At 46.4% G+C, this 26,945-nt stretch overlaps 1 pseudogene; it reads left to right on the top strand.

Annotated features, from left to right (window-relative positions):
- The first annotated feature begins 6,336 nt into the window (after positions 1 to 6,336).
- LOC128046369 (vacuolar protein sorting-associated protein 35-like) lies at positions 6,337 to 26,033 on the top strand (annotated as a pseudogene).
- The last annotated feature ends 912 nt before the right edge of the window (positions 26,034 to 26,945 follow it).

The raw sequence follows: 26,945 nt of genomic DNA, 5'->3' as shown, positions 1-26,945 counted from the left end.
ATTATTTACAAATCATTGGACTGCAAGGAGATCCAACCAGTCCATTCTGAAGGAGATCAGCCTTGGGATTTCTTTGGAAGGACTGATGCTAAAGATGAAACTCCAGTAGTTTGGCCACCTCATGCAAAGGGTTGACTCATTGGAAAAGACTCTGATGCTGGGAGGGATTGAGGGCAGGAAGAGAAGGGGATGACCGAGGATGAGATGGCTGGATGGCATCACCGACTCAATGGACGTGAGTCTGAGTGAACTCTGGGAGTTGGTGATGGACAGGGAGGCCTGGCGTGCTGTGCTTCATGGGGTCGCAAAGAGTCGGATATGACTGAGCGACTGAACTGAACTGAAGCCATCATGTATTTCAAAATTTAATTTCTAATTCTCTATTTACCTTAATGCTTACTTCAATACCAAAGAGGAATGTCCAAACTAGAAAAAGTCCCTCAAACTAAGCCCTTCAAGGCTTTTCTTTTGACTGGTTTGAATGTGACTTTCAGGTTGAAAATACTTGCTCCCTGGACTTCCATTTGGGGGTCCCAGGGAAATGTCAATCAAACTGGATCTTGCTTTGGATCTGAAGCTTTTGGTCTGAGCATGGAAGATCTTAGGGCTGAAAGCCATACTCTTCAACACAGGTACACAGAATTACATAATTTAACACTGCAAAGATCACTGTTTAAAAACAAAACCTGAGAAACATTTTTGGTTATGTCAGAGTATTAACTACATTTATAATCTTCAAAAAGCTTCAAAAGTACTGAGTGGAAGCAGAACATGATTCATATAATATACCAGGTAGGCTCACAGTTGAGCATAATATGCTAATAGTCAGCAGAAAAGGGGAGACACATATTCAGAATTTTTAAAAATTTGCCTCGACAATGTTTGGTATTGTTCACGCCTGAAACCCCAGAGGAATCAAAGCTGTTGCCAGCATTGCAGTCCCTCAGGGTATCACTTCCTCACTGCGTATCTGAGAGAAGCTGGGAAGCTGGGAAAGGTCCCTGCAGAGAGATTTAAGAGAAACACAAGTGGAGACCAAGGTGGGCGGGGAAGACCCTCTCCTCTGCCCAGAGACGCGGCTGAGGCTCCGCCTCCGGGGGCCGGCGCCCTCCTTTCCTCCTGGGCTGACGTCTGCCAGGGCAGACTGAGCTCCTCAGAGTCTTCTTTCAGAAAGTGCCAGCGGTCACCCGCTGTGGGATCAGTGAGAACAAACAGGGTCCTGCCATGAGTGAATTTGCTTTTTCCTTCTTCCCCATGTGCTTAGACCTCCAGTGAGCTTGGTTGGATTATCGAAATGAAAGATCTTGGAAATCAGTTTAGTTTTGGACATGAGTGATTCCTCTGAAAGAGCTTTCCTGCTAAATTGGCTAGTTAGGGAGTATATTACGTTCACTTTTCCTAGGCCACTGGGCTTCCTAAACAACATAAAATAGCAGAATTCTTAATGGGAAAGAGCACTATGTAACTCTCCCGTGGAGGCCAAGCTCTATCCAAATACTCAGGAAGAGGCGATCAGTGCAGGGGAATTTACGCCTCCTCAGATGCCTATGGACAGTCCTGAATGGGTTGGATGTCACCACGGCAATGGGATGCTGCGGATCTGGTTTGTGAGAGAGTTCATCTACTCTATCGCATGAAACAGTAAACACACCTGAAAAGTTAATTCATTACAGAACTGACAAAGACTTACACAAGTCTTATTGTTTTGCAAGTTAAGCTCCTAAGAATTATAAATTGTATTTATATTAAAATAGAATTTAGTGAGAATTTAGTAGCAGATAACTTTTCATGAAATTATGTGAGATCTCTTCTTTAATGTCTTATGGCCCTTCTGGCACAATGGCCTAAAGGTTCTTCTAAAACCATTTAGAAACGCTTTTAGTCTGGGTGCCAAAAATTATTCATAATGTGCATAAAGTAAAGTGGTCATTTTATAGACACCATGCAAATGTGAGGCAGTGTTTCCATTCACAAGGACACTGTGATGCTTTTGATACTTGAGGGGCTAAGGGAAATGATAATTTTAATTTGGAATAACTGGGGAAGCCCCAGTGTTTGTTCAGAATATTTTGAAATGAGTAAAACATTCAAATATGCAATTCAGTGATAGGACTGGTAGTTGGGGCCCTGGAAAGCTACTTTTATAACTGCTCTGTTTATAGTAAGTTTTATAATTATTTCTATGCAAATTATAGAACCATGAACTTCCAGATGTTCAAGCTGGTTTTAGAAAAGGCAGAGGAACCAGAGATCAAATTGCCAACATCCGCTGGATCATGGAAAAAGCAAGAGAGTTCCAGAAAAACATCTATTTCTGCTTTATTGACTATGCCAAAGCCTTTGACTGTATGGATCACAACAAACTGTGGAAAATTCTGAAAGAGATGGGAATACCAAATCACCTGAGAAATCTGTATGCAGGTCAGGAAGGAACAGTTAGAACTGGACATGGAACAACAGACTGGTTCCAAACAGAAAAAGGAGTACGTCAAGGCTGCATATTGTCACCCTGCTTGTTTACCTTGCATGCAGAGGACATCATGAGAAATGCTGGGCTGGAAGAAGCACAAGCTGGAATCAAGATTGCCGGGAGAAATATCAATAACCTCAGATATGCAGATGACACCACCCTTATGGCAGAAAGGGAAGAGGAACTAAAGAGCCTCTTGATGAAAGTGAAAGAGGAGAGTGAAAAAGTTGGTTTAAAGATCAACATTCAGAAAACTAAGATCATGGCATCCGGTCCCATCACTTCATGGCAAATAGTTGGGGAAACAGTGTCAGACTTTATTTTGGGGGGCTCCAAAATCATTGCAGATGGTGACTGCAGCCATAAAATTAAAAGACACTTACTCCTTGGAAGGAAAGTTATGACCAACCTAGACAGAATATTAAAAAGAAGAGACATTACTTTGCCAACAAAGGTCCATCTAGTCTTTCCAGTATTCATGTATGGATGTGAGAGTTGGACTGTGAAGAAGGCTGAGTGCCGAACAATTGATGCTTTTGAACTGTGGTGTTGGAGAAAACTCTCAAGAGTCCCTTGGACTGCAAGGAGATCCAACCAGTCCATCCTAAAGGAAATCAGTCCTGGATGTTCATTGGAAGGACTGATGCTGAAGCTGAAACTCCAGTACTTTGGCCACCTAATGCGAAGAGTTGACTCATTGGAAAAGACTCTGATGCTGGGAGGTATTGGGGGCAGGAGGAGAAGGGACAACAGGGGATGAGATGGTTGGATGGCATCACCGACTCAGTGGACATGAGTTTGGGTGAACTCCAGGAGCTGGTGATGGACAGGGAATCCTGGCCTGCTGCAGTCTGTGGGGTGGCAAAGAGTTGGACACGGCTGAGCGACTGAACTGAACTGATGCAAATTATTTCTAAATAATGAGAAACATTAAGTTCATTGTGTAGCAATAATGAAATGACTGCTAAGATGCCATATATACAAATTACTTTAAAAGAAAGCAAGTCAGACACCATGGTGTCAGATATTCCCGGATGGAGTAAAGACTACCTCTGGGTGACTCCAGTTCCACAGTAGGGGGTTGGAATGGACTGCATTCTATGGCAGAGCGTCTGTCCAGACTGCGTTGGTCATCTTTTTCCATCGCACAAGCAGGTTCTGCACAGAGTTGCTGGGGACACTGACAGGAGGACTGGGCCAGCCCTTGAGTGCACACGGCAGGCCACGTACACTTTTAAGAGTCAGTTTTTCTGCAGGTAAAATAAGGGGCAGAGTAAGTGGTTGATAAGTTCCCTTTCTAGCAAAAAATAAAAATAAATTGTCCAAGGGATCAAGTTATTATTTTCTTACCACTAAATACCACATATTTAGTAGGCATTAAACACAATATCTTGTAAAGAAAAGTCTGGAGGAAGCAGATTTCTTCACAATATATAGATTTTCAAACAAATAACAATGAAATAATGAATGCTCTGGAATTAAACAGGCTAAGGAAATACTAGGCACCTGTAACCTAAGACGATATACAAAGAATTTCTGTTTGACTGGGAAATTGATCTACCAAAGTCCTTGGGTCTATTCCGACATAAGATTTTATGATTTTGACTTTCTTTCAACAATGCTACTGACTGTGATCCTATTCTCCAAACCCTAGTTTTTACAAGACACCAAGAGAAAGGGCTAGAGAGCCCACCAGGCTCCCCTGTCCATGGAATTCTCCAGGCAAGACACTGGAGCGGGTAGCCATTCCCTTCTTCAGAGGATCTTCCCAACCCAGGGATCCAATCCCAGCGTCCTGCACTGCAAGCTGATTCTTTACCATCTGAGCCACCACAGAGGTCCCATAATTGACATAAAATAAATACACATATTAAATACGTACAAGTTAATGTTTTGACATCTGTATTCACTCAGGAAACCACCACTCATTATAATAAATGTGTCCATAAGTTCCAAAAGTTTCTTCCTGCTGGCTTTTAATCTCTTCCCCTGTGGCCCTCCCCTCCTCCAGTACCCGGGCAACCACTTTCATCACAATTGAGTAGTTATCATTTTCTAGAATTTTCTATCAATTGAAGCATCCAATGTGTGCACTTTTTGTCTGGACTGTTTCATCAGCCTGATTATATCAAGACATCATTTTACCAGCATGTGTCAGCGCCTCTGTGCTCTTTATTGCTGAGTAGTGTCCCCTTGGGTGACTGTATCATAGTTTATCCATTCACTGATAGACCATGTGTGCTTCCAGTTCTGGCTATGACACATGAAGCTGTCCTGAGCATTCATGTACGACTTTGTTCCTAGGAAACACCCAGGAGTAGAATGACTGAACACACAGGAGTTGTAAGCTCATCTTTTAGAAACCCTGCAAATTGTCTTCCAAAGCAGCTGCACCATTTTGCCCTCCCCTTCCGCCTGCCCACCCCCCGGGTGAGAGTTGCGGTTGTTTCACAGCCTCACTGACACTTGCTATGGTTGATCTTTTTACCTGTAGCCAACCTTCCATGGTTTAACTTTGTGTTACCTGATAAATAATGGTATCGAATGTACTTTCATGTATTTACTTGCCACTCTTATTTCTTCTGTGGTTCAAATCTTTTATCCATTTTGTAGTTGGTTGTTTTATTTTTTTTATTATTGAGTTTGAATATTCATTATATAGCCTAGATACAAGTTCATGACTTGCAAAAAATTTCTCCCTGGCTTCTATTTTTATTCTTCTAATAATCCTTCAAACAGCAGAAATGTTTTATGTTAATTAGCTTAAATTTATCCATTTTTTTCTTTAATGGACCATGCTTTCGATATCATACCTAAGAACCTTAGATCAAACAAGATCTTTCCTTTATTGTTTTCTAGAGTTATTTTTTTTAAAGGCTTAAAATAATATTTTTTCCTGAAATAGTTGATAGAAATCACCAAAAAAGCCATCTGAGCTTGGTGGTTCCATTGTGAGAAGGTTTTGTTTGCTTGTTCACTAAAAATTCAGTTTCTTCAGTAGGTACATTATTCAGAACTGTTCAGGTAATCTACTTCTTTTTTGTCATCCAAAGAATCCACGCTTTGGGGGGAAATTGGTCCCTTTTGTCTACGTTGTACAACTTACTGGCATAAAGTAATCCAGAATGCTTCCCTATTTTGCTTTTATCATCAGTACAATTCCTGATGCTGGTAGTTTGTATCTCCAGTCTTCTCTCTTGATCGGTATGGCTAGTTTATCTGGTCACTAAGGCAAGCACTCAGCTCCGCCTCCTTCACCCCGGGGACACCCTGCCTCTGCCTGGGCTCCCCTCCCTGCACTCCAGTGGGTGAGCTGGGGCAACTTATGGCTGTTTCTCGTCTTTTAGCGCTCACTGTCCTTCCGTGCTTCATTCCAGTGTCTTACAATTATTGTTTCATATATTTTGGCTGCTTTTTGGTTGTTTCAGACTTAATGGTAAATATAATCTCTGTTATTTCATCTTGTCAAGAAGCAGGAGTCTCTTCAATGCATGCATTTTTGAGACCCAGATATGCTGAAAGGGCCTTTTGTAACCATTAATATTTAACTTAGTAAATTATAGGAATTATATATTATATCTCTATTAATCAGGACAATTCCATTTGGGAATGAAAGCCTCAGTGCCTATTATATATATATATATATATATATATATATATATATATGATTAGGAAATAAAAGTTTTGTTCAACATGTATAATAAATTATTTTTTTGAAACGTGACTACGGAAAAATAATTGTATGTTCAAAGTACTGCGATTGTTGATGCCCTGACTTTCACCACATTGTCTAGTTCCTTTAAGGAGTGTAGGACAGCGGGAGGACCCGCACGGGAGCCGCTTGCTGCAGGCTTAGGGGAGTTGCCATGCCTACAACATGGCAGACACCGCAGGATGAGCAGAGAAATCCTGGGATGAAGCCACACAGGCTGTGAGGGTCCAATCATTCCAGATGAAGAGATTTTTGGACAAGAACAAGCTTATGTATGCTCCGAAGCATGCTTCTAATATGCTTGGTGGACTCTGGACTTCTATGCTATCACCAAAGAGCTGCTATGAACTTCATGTGGCTGTTTCTGATGAGCGGCACTACTTGGAGGTTTCCTGACAGAGGAGTTTGCTAAAGGAAGAGAATGGCAGATCTCTTTGAAATTGTACAGGAAGCTGCAAGCATTGTCCCAAGGCTTCATCTGTTGATCATAGCTGGAATTGAAAGGTTGTTGCTGAACCATGAAAAGCGCTGGGATTCTTGGCCTCTGGAGGAGAAGAACTCAATCCGGGGCCCAGAGACGAGGCTTGATCACTCAGAGCTTTTGTGTAATAAAGTTTTATTAAAGTATAAAAGAGATAGAGAAAGCTTCTGACATAGACATCAGAAGCGGGCAGAAAGAGTGCCCCCCTGCTAGGGTTAGCAATGGAGTTATATACTTTTTAAATTAGTTATTACAATGAATCAAAAGAATGTCTGGAGGTTGTAAAGATCTTACTAGACCCACTTCTATAATTTACATTTTTAAGAGAACAGAATTAGCCAGAAGGTTTTCAGGAAGGAGAAACTGTCCTCAAGCAGGATACATTGTGTTTGTATAATCCTTAGTACAGAGTTTAAACTGAGTCATTTGTTGTGTAATCCAGGCTTAAAGATCAAAACGCTGTATGTGACTAAGACTAAGGAATGTGAGGGGAAAAACGTTTTCCTTTCCCCCTCCTTGAGAATTCCAGACCCTTATCTCCTCCTCAAGAACCCCAGACCTCTCTCTCCTTGGGGACCCCAGACTACTTATCAACCTGCCTAGAAATTAACTCTCTCAGAATTGTATATGTTAGTCATTTCCTCAGTCCAAAGAAAGATATTTTGAAAGATTTGGTAGAAATGTGCCCTGGTGTTCAATACCCCTTGAGAAGTCTATTTCTTCGAAATTATCTACTTCAGTGTACCACAAATATCTTACCTGAAGCAGGAGAGCCAACAGATGAAGCAACAACTGGTAATATCAGTGATTCCGTGGATTTTGTTCTACTCAGCTTTGCAGAAATGAACAAGCTATGGGATTGAATGCAGCATCAGCGACAGAGCTGAGATACAGAAAAAAGAGAACAAGAAAGACATGAACTGAGAATTTTAGCAGGAAGAAATTTGGTGCACCTTAGTCAGCTGGAAGGTGTAAATGTGGAATGTTACAGATTATTTTGACCAGCATATTGGAGCAACTGGTGAACTGCAGAGATGCTTTGGCTTCGGAATATCTTATGGAGTACATTATTCAGGCTTTTCCCTGAAGAATTCCACTTTCAAACTTTGAATCCTTTCTTTTGGGCTTGTGCTGAGTTACACCAATATGTAAATGTGAAAAAAATAATCATTTCCTTAATTGATCAGTTCAGTTCAGTCGCTCAGTCATGTCCGACTCTTTGTGACCCCATGAATCACAGCACGCCAGGCCTCCCTGTCCATCACCACCTCCCGGAGTTCACTCAGACTCACGTCCGTCGAGTCCGTGATGCCATCCAGGCATCTCATCCTCTGTCGTCCCCTTCTCCTCCTGCCCCCAATCCCTCCCAGCATCAGAGTCTTTTCCAATGAGTCAACTCTTCACATGAGGTGGCCAAAGTACTTGAGTTTCAGCTTTAGCATCATTGCTTCCAAAGAACACCCAGGACTGATCTCCTTTAGGATGGACTGGTTGGATCTCCTTGCAGTCCAAGGGACTCTCAAGAGTCTTCTCCAACACCACAGTTCAAAAGCATCCATTCTTCGGCACTCAGCCTTCTTCACAGTCCAACTCTCACATCCATACAGGAAAAACCATAGCCTTGCCTAGACGGATCTTAGTCAGTGAATTAGATTTGCTTTATTTGTTCACCATGAAGATGGACCTGGAATCCCAACAGATATTAAACTTTTTGACATACTTTCACAGTAGGTGGCTACAGTATTACAGTCTAGACAAGACATGCCGTCAGAGGATGTTGCATCCTTACAGGTCTCTCTCATTTATTTTACTATGAAGTGTTATCCTGACCTTGTGGACTATGTTGATAAAGTTCTAGAAGCAAAGGTGGAATATTTCATAAGCGCAACCATGAATATGTTGCTACCAGTGGTGCAGTTTCACCGTAAGCTCACCAGACTTTTGAAGATGGTGAAGCGTCTGCCTGCAATGTCGGAGACCTGGGTTCAATCCCTGGGTCGGGAAGATCTCCTGGAGAAGGAAATGGCAACCCACTCCAGTACTCTTGCCTGGAAAATCCTATGGAAAGAGGAGCCTGGTAGGCTACCATCCATGGGGTCACAAAGAGTCGGACACGACTGAGTGACTTCACTCACATGCTAGCAAAGTAATGCTCAAAATTTTCCAAGCCAGGCTTCAACAGTATGTGAACCGTGAACTTCCAGATGTTCAAGATGGTTTTAGAAAAGGCAGAAGAACTAGAGATCAAATTGCCAACATCCATTGGATCATCAAAAAAGCACAAGCACTCCAGGAACACATCTACTTCTGCTTTATTGACTATGCCAAAGCCTTTGACTGTGTGGACCACAACAAACTGGAAAATTCTTAAAGAGATGGGAATACCAGACCACCTTACCTGCCTCCTGAGAAACCTGTATGCAGATCAAGAAGCAGCAGTTAGAATCGGACATGGAACAACAGACTGTTTCCAACTTGGGAAAGGAGTACATCAAGGCTGTATACTGTCACCCTACTTATTTAGCTTATATGCAGAGTACATCATATGAAATGCCAGGCTGGATGAAGCACAAGCTGGAATCAAGATTGCTGGGAGAAATATCAGCAACCTCAGATATACAGAACACCACATTTAAAAGCTAAGAAGAACTAAAGAGCCTCTTGATGAAAGTGAAAGAAGAGAGTGAAAAAGCTGGCTCAAAACTCAACATTCAAAAAACTAAGATCATGGCATCCAGTCCCATCACTTTATAGCAAATGGAGGGGGAAACAATGGAAACGGTGTCAGGCTTTATTTTCTTGGTCTCCAAAATCACTGCAGATGGTGACTGCAGCCATGAAATTAAAAGATGCTCCTTGGAAGAAAAGTTATGACCCAACTAGACAGCATATTAAAAAGCAGAGACATTACTTTGCCGACAAAGGTCAGTCTAGTCAAAGCTGTGGTTTTTCTGGTGGTCGTGTATGGATGTGAGAGTTGCACCATAAAGAAAGCTGAGCACTGAAGAATTGATGCTTTTGAACTGCGGTGTTGGAGAAGACTCTTGAGAGTCCCTTGTACTTCAAAGAAATAAAATCAGTCAATCTTAAAAGAAATCAACCCTGAATATTCTTTGGAGTATACTGGAGCTGAAAGTAATACTTTGGCCAGCTCATTGGAAAAGACCCTGATGCTGGAGACAATAGAAGGCAGGAGGGGAAGGGGGCAACAGAGGATGAGGCGGCTGGATGGCATCACCGACTGGGTGGACACGAGTTTGAGCAGGCTCCGGGAGCTGGTGAAGGACAGGGAGGCCTGGCGCTGCCGTCCACGGAGTCACGAAGGGCTGGACAGGACCGAGCGGCTGAGCAGCAGCAACAGCTGCGTTACTCACTGCTCTTCCAGGTGTGTAGCTAGTTTTATGTGCCACCTTGGCTCAGCCATAGTAACCACACGTTTGGCCAAACATCAGCACAGATGTTGCTCTGAAGGTATTTTTAGATGAGATGAACATTTGAATCGGTAGACTTTAAGTAAAGCAGATCGCCGTCCAGAATGTGGGTGGTCTCACTCCCTCAGTTAAAGTCCTAAGAGAAAGGTGCTCAGATTCTCCTAGGAAGAAATTCTGCCTCCAAATGGACTTGAGGTTAACTGCAGCACCAGCTCGTCCCTGACTATCCAGCCTGCTAATCTGACCTGACCTGCAGAATCAGACTCCACAGTACCACAGCCTTGGGAGCCAGTTTCTTCCCTATCTGTCTGTCTATCACCTGTCTGTCTTGGGTTTTTTCCCTCTGAGAACGCTGACTAATACAGGTGCTTTAGACTTTCTTTTCTCAGAATGTAAGCTATTTAATTCAATGATCAGAACCATGCCTTGTTAGTAGCGTATTAGGTAATTTAACATGGGACAGTTCACTGAGCAAAAGACTTTGGTCTATGCTGTGCTGTGCTGAGTCGCTTCAGTCGTGTCCAACTCTGTGCGACCCCAGAGACGCCAGCCCACCAGGCTCCACCATCCCTGGGATTCTCCAGGCAAGAATACTGGAGTGGGTTGCCACTTCCTTCTCCAATGCATGAAAGTGAAAAGTGAAAGTGAAGTCGCTCAGTCGTGCCTGACTCTTAGCGACCCCATGGACTGCAGCCCACCAGGCTCCTCCATCCATGGGATTTTCCAGGCAAGAGTGCTGGAGTGGGGTGCCACTGCCTTCTATACGTCTATGTGTTTAAGGTCTATCGCACTGTCTGACATTCTAAGTATTTGTTAAATGAATGAATATCTTATAATCAGATGGCTGATTAATAACAGTTGAGAGAAAATGTAAATTGAAATGTTTAAACCTGTTGAGAGATGCCCAGATGAGCACAGCCATCCAGGTTGTGTGCAACAAATTTAGTGTCGACGACCTACAAAGTTTTAAAAGAAACCCAACATGGATTTTGATTTAATATCCTTTCCAAAAATAAATATTTACAGGAAGAAGAAGAAGATATTAAAATTCAAACTAGGTAGTTGGAAGGAAAATATTTTCTGTGCACAAACATAGTAAATCTACAATGTTTCTTATTAATAAGAGATTTTAAATATTAAAAATATAATTTCAATAAAAATATGAATAGATTTGTAACTTTTAAAATTTCTTATCCAAAACTATGACTATTCAGAGTATACTATTAGCATCTTGAAACTGACACTGTAGAAAGTATTCCCATTATGTTTCAGCACTCAAAAGTAGAAGTAGAGACTGAATCCTAGGGGACTGTATTATAGTTTAGTCACATAGAGCACTCAGAATATGAACAGTAAATCTCATAAGTGAGTTTTCATAAAAACCAAATGAACTCTTAAGTTGTATTTCGCTGGGATACTTTCTTTTTACATTAACAGATTTTAACATGTAGCTAGAGCAATGAGGAAACTCATCCCATTTGGTAGGTCAGGTACCCAACAGAAAGAGAAATAGGTTTTACAACTTTCACCCATTACTGCAGAGAAAGAATTTGTGGTGACTCTCATATAAACTAAGATATATCAAGTAATGTTCAATTCTTAAAGAAAATTGGAAGTCTCTATATTATATCATTTATATGTGATTCTGTATAGGAAGTGCATATACAAGGGATCTTCCCGACCCAGGAATCAAACCCGGGTCTCCTGCACTGCAGGCAGACGCTTTACCATCTGAGCCAGCAGGGAAGCCCATATTATACCATTTCTATGTGATTCTGTGCAGGAAGTGCATAGGAAGCCCCTTGGGAAAAAGCTATGACAAACCCAGATGGTGTTAAAAAGCAGAGAGAGCACTTTGTCAACAAAGGTCCATACAGTCAAAGCTATGGTTTTTCCAGTAGTCGTGTATGGATGTATGGAGTCACACCTGGAGGAGGAAATGGCAACCCACTCCAGTATTCTTACCTGGAGAATCCCATGGACAGAGAAGCCTGGCTGACTACAGTCTATGGGGTTGCAAGCGTCAAACACGACTTAGCAATTAAACCACCACCATGTGTGAATCTGAGAGTTGGACCATAAAGAAGGCTGAGCACCAAAGAATGGATGCTTTTGAACTGTGGTGTTGGAGGAGACTCTTGAGAGTCCCTTGGACTGCAAGGAGATCCAGCCAGTGCATTCTGAAGGAGATCAGCCCTGGGTGTTCATTGGAGGGACTGATGTTGAAGCTGAAGCTCCAGCACTTTGGCCACCTGATGCAAAGAACTGACTCATTGGAAAAGACCCTGACGCTGGGAAAGATTGAGGGCAGGAGGAGAAGGGGACGACAGAGGATGAGGGAGTTGGTGGCATCACCGACTGGATGGACATGAGTTTGAGCGGGCTCCGGGAGCTGGTGGAGCGGGCTCCGGGAGCTGGTGGAGGACAGGGAGGCCTGGCGTGCTGCCATCCGTGGGGTCATGGAGAGTCGGACACGGCTGAGCGGCTGAACCACACCAGCATGGCAGATGAGCTTGCAACGCTCTTGTTTACTGGGATGTGGCCATGATACAACATTCACTATTTCACTTATTATCCTAGAACTTCTTATTGCTGGGATGCTAGGTCCCTCGCCTTGTTAAATGTCACACAGAGTAGGAGTGTGGACTGAACGCTGAGCCGAGGCTGTGAGCCTGAGCGGGCACACCGAACGCTGGGGTTGGTCTTTTTCCACTGGGCTCTCAGCCGTGTTCTGTACAGCTGAGGTTTTGGTCAAGACTTAGATAAATTGTTCTTGGTTTTCTACAGAGTTTATAGAGAAAGACAATATTTGTGTCTCCTTTGAAATATAGAATCTCAGGTCAGGTATACTTTCCAGACTTAATTCCATTCTTAAAATCTAAAGTTCACAGTTTTAAAGTGTACAGTTCAGTCAGCTTTAGTATATTTGCACGTCTTTGCAACCGTCAGCACTTCTAATCAGGCAGGTTTTCATCACCGCCCCCAGAGAAATTCCCAACTCTCAGCACACACTCTCCACTCCCTCCCGCACCTCCAGCTCCTGGAGCCACTGTTCTGCTGTCTGTCTCTGTGGACCTGCCTTTTCTGGACGAGGAAAGTGGAATCACGGAATATGTGGTCCTTTGCGTCTGACTTCTCAGCATAAAGTTTTCAGTTCGTCTGTGCAGTATGTCAGGACTTCCTTCTTTTGTCTAGCCGTATAAAAATTCCATTATTGAATAGACTGCATTCTGTTTATCCATTCATCTCCTGATGGACACTTGAGTTGTTTTCACATTTTGGCAGTTGTGTAAGGTCTCTTGGAGGAGGGAAGGCTACCCACTCCAGTATTCTGGCCTGGAGAAGTCCAGTCCATGGGGTCACAGCGAGTCAGACACGACTGAGCAACTTCCACGTTCACTTATAGAGCTATCAGGCTTCCCTTGTGACCCTAGTGGTAAAGGACCTGCCTGCTACCATAGGAGGTGAGAGAGACACGGGTTCAACCCCTAGGTCAGGAAGATTCCGGCAACCCACTCTGGTATTCTTGCCTGGAAAATTCCGTGGGCAGAGGAGCCTGGCAGGCCACAGTCCATGATGTTGCAAGGAGTCGGACACGGAAGCACCTGAGCACACATAGAGCCATAATGAACACACACGCACAAATCCTTGCTTGAATTCCTGCTTATGACTCTTGCTCTGAAGAGCCTCTCATTGCTTTGAATGTGTCGTGCCACTGTTTTGCGGCTGATATGGTTTCGGATGAAAAATCAGCTTTACTGTTATTGTGGATACACTGTTCACAATGAGTCCCCTCTCTCCTGCTGCTTCCAATATTCTCTGTGACTTTGGATAGTTTTATCTTTTTAGGTGTAAATCATCTCAAATTTTTCTTTCTTGGAATTTATTTGTGCTTTATAGATGTGTAGATTAATGTTTTTCATCAAATTTGGGAAGTTCGGGACATTACTTCCTTAAACTTTATCTCTGCCCCTTTCTGTCTCGCCTCTCCTGAGGCTTCTATCATGTATATGTTGGGGGTTATTTTTCTTTCTTTCTGTTTCCTTGTTTTTCTCACTTGAGTGAGACTAGACCGGCTCACTTGACTTATCTTCAAGTTCTCTGCCTCTTTCTTCTGCCAGCCCAAACTGTTGTTGAGCTCCTGCCCTGAATTTTCCATTGCAGTCCTATTTCTCAACTTTAGAAGTTCTCTTTGGTACTGTTTTATAACTATGGTCTGTTATTGATATTGTCTATTTGGTGTACCCTCACTCTTACGCTCTTCTTTAGTTCTTTAGACTCCAAGCCAGGCATAATGTTAGTTTCTAGACATAGTCACTGTAACTAATTTAATGTCTTTGCCTGTTAAATTTAATGTCTCAGATTACTCAGGGAGAATTTATATTGGCAATTCTTTTCTCTTTGGGGCCAAACGTTCCTGTTTTTGGATATCCAAAAATTTTTGTTGAAAACTGTTTTTGTTGGGTTTTTTCTAATATAAATACAGCAGTTCGGGAAGTGAGACCATTCCACTGCTCCAAAGGAGTCCTGGTTTTGCTTGTTGTTACTGTTGCTTTTGACTTTCTTAAATTCATCCTGTGGGCGTCCCTTGTGGCTCAGCTGGTTAAGAATCCGCCTGCAATGTGGGAGATCTGGGTTCGATCCTCGAGTTGGGAAGATCCCCTGGTGAAGGGAACAGCTACCCTTCTCCAGTATTCTGGCCTGGAGAATTCCCTGGACAAAAAAGCCTGGCAGGCTACAGTCCATGGGGTCACAAAGAGTCAGGCATGACCAAGCAACTTCCACTTTCAAATTCATTGCGTAAGTGTATTCTCTGTTACGTGTGGGCACTTGGCTTGGCTGCTGCTGATGACAGAGCTGAAATTCCCCTGACCGTCTCGAGCAGTAGGTCTCCCGGCCTTTGCTGTGGGCCTTGTGTGTGCTGTGCTGATGCTCTAGCAGGCGGGTTACAACACGGGTTCACCCATCGCCTCCTGCTCGCGGAGGAGGTGGACAGGAAGTGAGAGAACTGGGCCTTCCCAGGCCTTTCCTGGGCATTGCGTGGGTGACGTGTTGTATTCCCAGGATGTGTTGGAGCTCTCCAAAGCCCCTGTGGACACATTACTCCTTAGACTTCCCTTCTGTTGTTTTGGTCATTTTCTTGTTTGCCCCAAATGCTATTGCTGCTCCGTGTGGCTGTTATATTAAGTAACTGCCGCTGACTTTTTCCAACAAACACCCCAGGGAAGGACTGTTTACACTGAGTAAGCTCTGAGTCAGGTCAAATAAAGACAAGTCCCTGAGTGGAGGTTTCCAGAGAACTGCCAGACTTGCCAAATAGTGTGCTGATCTGGGCACAGGGTCTGGGTAGCTTCAAAGACTTCTGGGCCCTCTGGTAGCTACACAGCTGCCCTCACTGTGAGGCTGGAGGTTTCAACGTCATGGCCGAGCTGGGGCAGGAGGGCCGGAACGGGGAAAGTTACAGAGCCACAAAGATCTCACCAAGACACAGCCATTTTTCTTGAATAAAAATTCCTTGTTGGTGCACTGGGATGACCGTGAAGGATGGGATGGGGAGGGAGGTGGGAGGGGGGTTCAGGATGGGGAACGCAGGTACACCCATGGCTGACTCATGTCAATGTATGGCAAAAACCACTGCAATATTGTAAATTAACTAGCCTCCAATTAAAATTAATTAATTAATTTTTTAAAATTCCTTGCATTGTTGCAAGGCTCTGGTTAATTTCTAAACTGTTGAAAAAGTTCATTTTGACAATTTTGCTAGTATTCTCCTTGTTTTTATGGAAGAACAGATTTTCAAGGCCTTTGCTCCACCATTCTGGGAGCATTGTTTAATCCACACGTGTAAATTTTAAAACAATGCATGCTCACCTAGCGAAAAGTGGTTAACTACTACGACGTGTGTAGTTACGGCCACTAAACTTGTAGAAAAGTAGCAAAAACCGAAGTCCTGAAGAAGGAGGAAAACAAAGAAGCTATCAACTGGATGAACACCCTCCCCCAGCTGAGACTCATCACTCAGGTCGTAAGAGCGAGTCCCAAGATGCGAGCCAGGCGTGGATGCCACACTGCCAAGGGCCCACCTGCAGCCGGCTCCAGAGGTGCGGGGAGCAGCACCTCCTGACAGGAATGTCTACTCGCTTTGTTTGTTTGAGCTATCATAGCTAAAGGTGCGTTTAAAAACCAGAATTTGTTCTGGGAAAACATGAAGGCTGAAACGCATCGTCCGTCAGGAGTCTGGCGGTTTCAGGGTGTGAAACTGCACCACTGCTAGTGTGTTACAGTCTCTTTGTCATCCTGCTTCAATGTGGTTTCCTCTACCCTCCGTCTAAGAGTATGGCATGAATTACCCTCCTCACTGGGGTGTACGAGGGTAAAGCGATGTGGAAAGTGATTTCCCATCGCGAAGTCTCAGGGCACAGCATCCTGCACTTCTCCCGAGGGCTGCGGCCAGTCGGCACCTCTGTGTCTGCAGGAAGAGGGGTCAGCTTTGTTGGGGCTGGAGCTGAAGAGAAAGAGCCGATTTAAAACTCCTACAGCTGACAGATGATCATGGGAAGTGCACCTCTCTGAAGACTCCTGGGAGATTATTTTCACCCTGGAGGTGGAATCAGAGACAGAGGCCCTTGTGCTGGTCACAGAGAAGCTGGAGCCCCAACTCCCTGCAATACATGTTCACCCCAAAGGTGCCTCCACTTCCCAGGCTTTCCCAACCCCCAGGCGGTGGGGTTGGGCGCATGGCGCACACACTCCGTGAGGGCCCACGGGCCCCAGCCAGCCTCCTGAGAGTGCAGATGACAGCTTGCTTGTGGTCCCTCCAGAATAATCAGCTGGTTTCCCAGCGCTGTCAGCCACCAGCGATATCAGATGCCCGGCCGAGTGACTTCAAATGGACCACGGATCGTGAACTTTTTCTAAGGTTTAAAACCATGGATCTCCAGGAATGTCTTGATGATTAAATAACAAATAGCATGTAGACGTCTATGGGCTTTCGTGTCCTCACCTTCTCCAAAGAAGGGTGACTCAGGGACAGGCCAACGGCCCATGCAGAGCTGTCCATGACTAAAGAAGCCTACTGGTCCCCCAGAACAGGACTATTCCAACAGCAACAGCCCAAACCAGTCTGGGGCTTCCGGGATAGCACAGGCCTGATACCACCTTGAGTGACAGAGACTTCCTTCGTCAACAGTTAGACTTCTGCGGACAATGGGTCCACTCCCACCTTTGCATTTCGGACCAGGGACACTCTCTTAACTGTTGGTCCATCGGTACCGCTGTGCACGCAGACAGGAACCACTCCTCGGAAAGTACAGGCTTGCAGGTTTGGAAAATGCAGCCTGCATTTCATCCCTGCTCACTTCAAAGGTGGAAAGACCAGTGCAACACCTGGAGACCCCACGATGTTATATTTAGGCCTTTCGTTTCCTTGGACCTTCAACTCTCCATGGATAACAGTTCTGCAAAAGGCCAATCTCCCCACTTAAAATTAGTCGCGGTGCAGGGATAATAGTTTTCCTTTTTTGCTCTTCAGAGAGAATAATTCTCCTCTTGGCCAGTTCAAGGGTAAGGATTTCCTCCAAAGATGCCAGCTATTAGCTTTTTGAGTCTGGATTGACTTTGAATTGAGCCTATCCTCAGACATACATCAACTTAGTATTAATAGTAGAAAACACTTCTGAGTTCTCGTGCAATCATGGCTCCTGAGTTGTGCACCCAGGTCTAACTGCCTAAGGACTACTGAATCCAAGGAGAATCACATCTTTTACATGTCTGAAAAAGATTGTTAATGTCTTAACCATTGATAGTTACACTCAGCTTCCTTTGAAGCAAAGATACTGAATACAGAGAAGAAAAGTCATACTTCAAGGTCAAACCATCTCTCTCTCTTTCCGTTAACTGGTTCAAGAAAGTGTCTCAAGGTCAACCTTGAAAAGAGACCCCTGGGGACACAATGGCAATTTAAGTTGTATATTAAATATTATCTCATGGTGGATCTGAATCCCATATTGCACATGCCCTTGCAGATAGTAATTACGTCACCAAAAGATGACACTTTCCTCCCACAAACTGATACAAATCCTGTGTTGAACCCACTTCTTGTCTGCACCCTGTCTATTCAAGGCCCTGTAAAGTGTGGCCCAATCCTATCACTGCCACCTGGCTCCCTCTGGCCAGGTAAGTCCACTGGATCCTGGAGAGTCCCCTCCAGTCTTCCCGAGGCAGAGGGTCTCCAGACCCACCATCTGGAGTCACTGCTTCTCCTTTCAGCACCCCTAGTTCTAATTCCTAAAACTAGGCAGTCATGTTCAGCACAAGGATTTTAGGGTCTGTTCTTCAAGGCTCAGGTCGGTCCCAGCTTCATTTGAGGAAATGGGAAGAAACCAATTTTATCCAGTTTTCAAGGGTGTGGTTGGGGGTGAGAGGTGAAGATAGTGGGGGAGACCATCCAACAGAAGCTGGGGATAGAGGAGAGGCGGGAACTGAGGACAGAGGCAGGTGTGAGGGCCTTCAAGTTGAGCAGGACCTCTGGACTCAGGCAGAAGCTGTGAGCCCAAGCACAACCTCCTAACCCAGCAGAACCACAGCTCAACTTGGCCCTTATTGGGCACATTCAGAGCTCTTGAGCAGGAGTGTGGCATGCAGATAGAATAATTCTTGATTTCTCAGCGGTGCAGCACTAAGCCCTGACTTAACTAGACTGGAGCCAAGGGCCTGGGATGGCAAATACAGATGCCAGAGCTAAGAGAGGCTAACGCACAAGGAGAACGTGGTCAGCCTGTTAGAAAACACTTGCTCAGAACAGCTGTCTTTACCTGCTGTTTGCATGTCTCCATCCGTGATTACTTCAGTTAAGAAATTAGAAGGAATTTCTGTTGGTTCTGAGAGACGTGAGAACACTGCTCAAGGCAGCTGTGGGCTCTCTCTGTCCGCCTGTAGTTCCCCCGGCAACAGAGCAGTAACACCAGCAGAGCTTGGATCCTGCGGACTGTTACCCAGAGCAGCCGGAATTGGACGGGGCCAACAGGGATGCAAGCTGTAGGCGGAGGAGTAGCCAAGGCTGACATCAGAAGAGCATCGCCAGCCGTGACGTCCAGGGGCCAGGGGACATGTAAGCGGGAGAGCTTGGGGCCCAGACCCATGGCACGAATGCACAGCAGAATGCACAGTCCAGATGCTTCTGCAGCAGATGATAGCGATCAAGCTAAACCCAGCTGACCAGAGCTGAGATCACGATGCACAGAGCCGAGAAGTCTGGCAGCGTGAGAGATTGTGGGTGGCGACGATATCAAGACTCAGTCTGTTTGTCCCCCGTTCTCTTCTGCTCTCCTAGCTCCACCCTCAGCTCAGGCTCACAGACGCTCTCTGAACACGTGTGGCAGAAGCTAGGCGTGTCCCTTGGCCTGTGGGCTGGTGCAGAGCCAGGAGGGAGGTTTCCCGGGTCCCCCAGCACCACGTGTCCCCAGCCAGGGGGATGCAACTCTTGAATGGCAAGGGCTGGGTCCCCTCAGTCCTGGAAAATGCAGAGAATAGATGTTTTCCCAAAGACAGTCAGGGTCTGACACCCTCGAAAGGGATGAATGCTGGACAGCCAAAAATAAGAGAATGCCCAGAACAGGAAAAGTGGGCCCTGCGGCGCATACAGTTACCAGTGGTGTCAGCTCAGGCCTCAGGCAGAGAGCCACGTGCTCAAGGTCTGCAGGGTGTTGGGGATTTCAGAGAAGAGGGAGATACCTGTTCCTCCATGGTTTCCTGCAGACTGCAAGTAGAGGGAGAAGCCAGATCACAGCCCGCCCCAGCCTCCTGTCCCTTCCAGCCCTCTGTTTTTTCTACCCTGACCCATCTGTAAAACAGATTTAAACCAAACTAATCGTACTTTCTAGGGGCCGAATTAATTGATCTTTTCTTCTGGGATTAGCATCTGGAAACATGCCGAAACTGGAGGGGTGGACTGTGACAGTTCCCGTGCAGCCCCTTTTAATGTCATTTAAAACACATGCTTAGAATAAAGCTTTTTCTATCAACAATGCTTTGCTGCCAAATCATAGTATATAGTCTAATCTTAGTATCACTTACATTCACTTACCTTCTGAAAAACTAAGTACACAAGCTTGGAAAATTTATTCTGAGTGAGTCCAGAGTCACTGAATTCTCTTCATACCATTCAAGTTTTGGAGCGGAGGCCCTAATTTTCCCCCCTTTTGTTCACTATTTTATAGAAATCAAATATTAAACTGTCGTTCGGAGTTGCACATGCAAAAGCGGAAACGACGCACCTCTCCAGGGAAAGGTCGGGAGTGTTAGCTTTGCGGCGAAGAAGCCACGAGACTCGGCAGGACGTCGCGCTCTGGGTGCCCAGTGAGGGCACAGAACGGCCAGCAGTAAAGGGATTTAGGGCATTAAAGGGAAGACACAGGGAAAGACGGTATTTGAATTTCCATAATGTGGAAGGAGGACTGTGTCTATTCTAGAGGCCCCAGGGTTAAATTAGGACCGTTAAGAGGAAATGCAAGAAGGAATTTTGGCTCACTCAGAACTATCGAAAGGGTCACTTTCGGTTGAAAGGCATCAGGTGTTCCTCAGCACAGCAGTGTTCAAGAGGAACCTGGCTGAGCACTGAGCAATTCTGATTCCTCTGCTGCGTGAAACTGTTCTCCACCTGTGCGGGGGACCTTGTCCTTCTAAAGGACTTACTTGGCCAACCAGCTCCAACCTCTGTTTCTCTATGAGCTCCTTCCCACCACGATTCGAGTTTCTCTCACCCTAAAAACAAACAGAAACCCAAACCCTGATGTTGCGCAGGCCTCGCGTCTCCTCCAGCTGCTGATAGTTCCTCCAAGGGTCCTGAAAACATCCTCCAAACTCAGTCTGCATTACGGCATCTTGAATGCACCTCCCAGACCAGTCGGCCTGGCCTGTGTTTGTGCCCCTCCTTTGAGTCCAACTTTGCCAGGGTCGTGGAGGATGGTTTCATGCCGGCAAATCCAGTGGACACACCTCGGTCCCCGGGGTGAATGAACTCCTGGCAGCTTCCACAGCCCCGCACACTGCTGGCGTGCTCTCCACTTGCGTGAGCAGGACTCCGGGTCTCCACTGTCGCCTCTTCCCCCTTTAGAGCAGAAAAATCAGCATCTTCACGAGCATCCCCAGGGGTCCGGACGGCAGGAATGCAGGCCCCTCGGAGAAACGCCGCCTCGAGCGGTGCTGCCCGGCCCCTTTCCTGACCCTGCTGCAGTGGCAGAGCCCGCTCACTGGTCCCAGTGTTGCAGGCAGTCACCCGTTCCGCTGCACGCAGCCTGCGACGCTGCTCTCACCTGGCTGCTCCTTCCCGCCCCTGACAGGACGGCCGCACGGCCCCATCCGGTACCCCTTCCCCAGGGCCCCTATTTCTTTGCACGGAGTCCACGTTCTTGGCCATGTCCCCAGGCCCCTCCCGCCTGCTCCCCCTCACCCACGTCCCAGCATCACGGCTCCTTCCAGCTCTCAGATCCCCCTTCCTCCTCCGGGCTGAAGCAGGGTCCTGCTGCTGTCTGCAACAATCTTGTCTAAGTTCCTATAGTTGCTTGGGTCTCAGCTTAATGCTGGCTCTTCTAGAAGGCTTTCCCCAGGCCCCAGGTCCTGAGTTTTCTATTTATCCCCCCTGGTTAACTGCAAGCCCTTTGAGGATTTAGCTGGTGTCTGTATTCTCATGACAGGATTTGTAGTATAGATTCAAATTTCAGAGGCTCTTTGGGGATCAAATACGGGAAAAACACAAGTGTCTGTAACTGTCTGATGTGGCCTTGGGCAAGGGCACGTCTGTGTGGTTCCGTCCTTGTTCCACCCAGATGGACAGACCATCAGATGATGTCTGGGTAGCTGGCGGCACCTCCAGGACTCCAGGGAGCATTGAAAGGCCTGGGAGCACAAATCTTTTACTCTGGATTCCCTCAAGTCACTGCCTGTACGAATCCTGTAACCCTTAAAGAAAGAAATTAGTAAGAAAACAGACCTTGGAATTGAACCCAGTCCCTCTGAAATGATGGTCTGACTGGAAGTGCCTTAAAGACACTCTGTAAGGAAGTCCCTTAAAGAGAGAAAATTTATCATAAACCCACAGAAGCGGCGGCCCGTGCCCAGCTCCCTGGAGCCTTCACTTTGCATCATCTTTCTGTACAACAGGCCGGGGATGCCAGCATCCCTGGCTGGACAGGTGACCCTCTGCAAGTGCCTGGAGCTCTTTATGTGCGAATGTGGCCCATCTGCTCTCGGTGGTGCGGTCACACGTGCCTCGCGGCCCTGAGAGCTGGGAGCCCCGGTGGCCTCCCCATTAGCGGACGTGAGCACAGCACACACATCCCAGCCTGTGGGAGGATGAGGTTGAACTCCACACAGTTTGTCCCTAGCCCTGGTTCCCAAAGACATCCAAGGAGAAATGTGCTGCTGGTCGAGCACTTTATGAGAAGAGGCACTCAGAGAAGGGACATTAATAAACTTGTTGGAATGGGTGTGGGGGCTGCTTTCAAACTGTCATTTTCTAAACCAGTGCAGTTCAATGGAGAAAATGCTGGCCTGGCTGCTGGCCCCTGCTTTGACACAACTTGTGTGACATTAGAAAGTTTCTCGGCCTCTCTGTCCCCAAACCTGTGCAAGAAGGAGGCTTGCTCTCACCAGGGCGCCTCCCAGTTCTAAAAATGGAGGCAGTCTTTCCCGCCTTCCATACACAAGAATTCTAGAACCATTCTTTTAAAACTCTGACATTAAATGTGCTTCTTTACCTTCCTTCTTGCATAAAAGCCAGATCCAAATCCTGACATTGCTGAAGGTCTAATTACAGATTCTTGTTCCAGTTTTGTAGTTCGCTGCAAAACAAGCATTTAGGAAGGATAAAATAACCCTCAGATAGTCCCAGCTCCCTCCAGCCTCCCAGGCTTTCTTCCGGGGTGTGTTGGTAGGAGGGTATGGAGCGGGTCTCCAGGGCACAATGGGGAGTTACAGGAGTTCTTGACCTTGTGTTGCGGCTGTGGCTGCCCCCATCTTCAGCACAGATGCTTCTGTGTTTCCTCCTATTGTATTTGATGAGCTTGTTTGAAAGCCTAAATGATTGCCAGTCCTCTCGAGGGTCAGATTTATGAATAATATTACTTAATGCTTGTATGCAGATGACACCACCCTTATGGCAGAAAGTGAAGAAGAACTAAAAAGCCTCTTGATGAAAGTGAAAGAAGAGAGTGGAAAAGTTAGCTTAAAGCTCAACATTCAGAAAACGAAGATCATGGCATCCAGTCTCATCACTTCATGGTAAAAAGATGGGGAAACAATGGAAACAGTGACAGACTTTATTTTCTTGGGCTCCAAAATCACTGCAGATGGTGACTGCAGCCATGAAATTAAAAGACGCTTGCTTCTTGGAAGAAAAGCTACGGCAAACCTAGACAGCATATTAAAAAGCAGAGACATCACTTTGCTGACAAAGGTCTATCTAGTCAAAGCTATGGTTTTTCCAGCAGTCATATGAATGTGAGAGCTGGACCATAAAGAAAGCTTAGCATCAAAGAATTGATGCTTCTGAACTGTGGTTTTGGAGAAGACTCTTGAGAATCCCTTGAACAGCAAGATCCAACCAGTCCATCCTAAAGGAGATCAGTCCTGAATATTCACTGGAAGGACTGATGCTAAAGCTGAAGCTCCAATACTTAGGTCACCTAATGTGAAGAGCCAACTCATTGGAAAAGACCCTGATGCTGGGAAAGATTGAAGGAAGGAGGAGAAAAGGATGACAGAGGATGAGATGGCTGGATGGCATCACGGACTCAATGGACATGAGTTTGGGTAAACTCCGGGAGTTGGTGATGGACAGGGAGGCCTGGCGTGCTGCAGTCCATGGGGTCGCAAAGAGTCGGACACGACTGAGCGACTGAACTGACTGTATAATGGACACAGTGGTGTGAACTTGAAGTTCGTGTAGAATTTACATCAATGGCGAAGGGGTTTCTCCCCCTCTCACACGGCCCTCCCGGACCCCCGGCGGCCCTCCCACCCCGCCTGCCCAGCTGCTCCTCTGTGGCGCAGGCTCTCTGCAGCCACTCTGGGCCCCCTTCACCACTCTCACCTGCCCCCTCTCCACCAGAGACCTGAGCACTGTGACCTTGGCCCACATTCCCAGACAGGCCTCTCCTGCTGACCCTGAGGGGGCTGTGGCCGCCCTGGCTGAGTCCTCCAGCCACTGGCCTGTCAAGAAGCACACCGTGAAGCGCTTTCGTGAGGCTCCAGTCAATCAGCACAAGTCAGGTGCTGAGACTCCGCTTCTTGCACCTCTGGTGATTCTTGGCAAGCAGCTTATCTTCACGCCATCTGCCTCTCTCTTAAAAGTCAGGTAAGCCTCATTCCTTTAAAATAAAGTTCTGTGTGGTTGGACTCATAAGCCGGAAGTTCCCTGAACTGTTTCATAGCTAAATTGCTAGATATTAGGCCTGACTCCCTTATTGGCACCCAAAGGATATTTTCCAAGTTCTTAAGTCTTGCATCAAGAGGTCCAGATTGTGGACCTGCTCACCTCACAGGACTGTTGACCTGGATATGTGCTCAGGGCTCAGGGCTCACCATGGGAACCCCCAAGTGCTTCCCAACCAACCTGTGAGAGACTTGATTATATTCCTAGTTTCCAAGCCATTCGGAGCAACACTGTTATAAAAGACAATGAGAACAAATTACCAGGAAACTTTAAAGCACACACAGCAAGTCCAGGTTTCTATTAGCTAAAGAAAAAGTGAAAGTGGAGTCGTTCAGTCGTGTCTTACTCTTTGCGACCCATGGACTGTAGCCCACCAAGCTCCTCCATCCATGGGATTCTCCAGGCAAGAATACTGGAGTGGGGTGCCATTTCCTTCTCCAGGGGATCTTCCCGACGCAGGGATCAAACCCAGGTCTCCCACATTGCAGGCAGACGTTTTAACCTCTGCACCACTAGGGAAGCCCCTAATTAGTTAGAAGAGGCATGAAGTAGTATTGCAATCAACCTAATCAGAGGAAGTATAGTGCAGATAAACTACCAAAAATGTACAAGCAGTTCGTCGCAGAGTGGATGCACTTACACACGTATAAGTCTCTGTCATTTTGCAACCAGAGCTAAACAAAAATTTATGAAAAAGCAACTGTCCATGAGCGTGATTCTGAAGGCGATCAGCCCTGGAATTTCTTTGGAAGGACTGATGCTGAAGCTGGAGCTCCAGGACTTTGGCCACCTCATGCGAAGAGCTGACTCATTGGAAAAGACCCTGATGCTGAGAGGGATTGGGGGCAGGCGGAGAAGGGGACGACCGAGGATGAGACGGCTGGATGGCATCACGGACTCGACGGACGTGCGTCTGAGTGAACTCCGGGAGTGGGTGATGGACCGGGCGGCCTGGCGTGCTGCGGTTCATGGGGTCGCGAACAGTCGGACGCGACTGAGCGGCTGAGCTGCACTGAACTGGTGCTTGCAAAGGAACACCAACATTTGAAGCCTTTGGCGTGAATAAAAAGGCTTCTCGCCTTGTTCATCTAACCTGAGCACGCAGACACGAATGCGGGAAAGGAACACCCTAACGGCCGCCGAGCGTGGCCTTTCGAAACAGTGAAGCGGCCTGACGGGAGCGGATGGTGCGGGAAGGGGCGCAGGGCGGCCCAGCAGGCCCCTCCTGCCTACCCGCAGCAAAGCAGGCCCCCCGGCGGCGGCGCCGGCCACACCCTCTGCGAGCCTGCCGCGCTCCGCACGGGCCACGCGAGGCGCAGACGCCGCGGGCCGAGCTGAGGCCCTGCCGCTCGGAGCCGCGGCCCGGCGGTCCCCACCTGGCCAAGCAGGCGGGCCGAGCGGCCCTGGGCGGAGACGCGCGGCCCGCAGCCACGGGCTCTGAGGGCTTCGCCCAGCTTCTGCCTTCCTCTGGCCGCGCGACTGAGAGCATAAACCGCCACCGTTCGTGACAGAAGGCATGTCTCTGCGGAGTACTCGAGAGTGTCATGCTTAGACCAAAATTTCCACATGGAAAATTCCATTCATGGAAACCCATGTCTATCGCAGAAGTGCTGTGAGGGAGCAGGCGGTGTGAATGTTTCTTCTGATTTATTACCTTATGAAAGTTTCCAGAAAACACACTGTGAAAGTACCGTTTCCTAGTCCGGTTAAAGCAAATCCTGGGCAAGCAGCCAAGATGAAAGCCTTTAACCTCTTCAAGGGTTTCGCAGCCACCTACACCCCAAGGTGCAAGGCAGAAGACTCGTGTCTCTGCAGGTGGAAGCTGCAACTTTAAGTCCTCCCCAAAGGAGAGAAAGTTGTTTAGAAAAACAGCTTCTCTGGAATTCGACCAGAGTGCGCATGTGTCTCGGGGCTGCGGCTGCGGCTGCTGCTGAGTCGCTTCAGCAGAGCATCAGAGCCTAGTTTATACTCACCTCGCTGTCCTGCTCACACTTTTCTATTTTTCAGTTTTCCCACTTTCCAGTGAACTTTGCCCTGCCTGACTACTTCAATCACACGGTCACCTTTTCCTGTTTTTTTGTTTGTTTGTTTCTGCTAATTGAATCTTCAGTTTCTAACATACTCTCATTATTGTTTGTACAATGCCTACTTTTTAAAATTAATTTACTTAAATAATTTAGCAAACATCCAGGAAAGTGCTACCCAGAATAAAAATGAAGACTTTATAAAACTGCTACCTCTGCCTTGACGGCCCCCAATCCCCTGTCCCCCTAGATGTTATCCTGTGCTACTTGCCTTTCTGTCTGTGTATTTCTAGCCTATATACATGTGGCTTTAGTTTTACTTGTTTTTAATTCTTTGGGGATTTTCATTTAGCACTCAAAACCAAATTGCTGAAATTCATGCATCTGCTTGCATAC

Source organism: Budorcas taxicolor, chromosome 4 (assembly GCF_023091745.1).
Source record: "Budorcas taxicolor isolate Tak-1 chromosome 4, Takin1.1, whole genome shotgun sequence".
Lineage (NCBI taxonomy): Eukaryota > Metazoa > Chordata > Mammalia > Artiodactyla > Bovidae > Budorcas > Budorcas taxicolor.
Note: the sequence above shows the minus strand (reverse complement) of the source record. Positions and strands in the feature narration are given on the sequence as shown.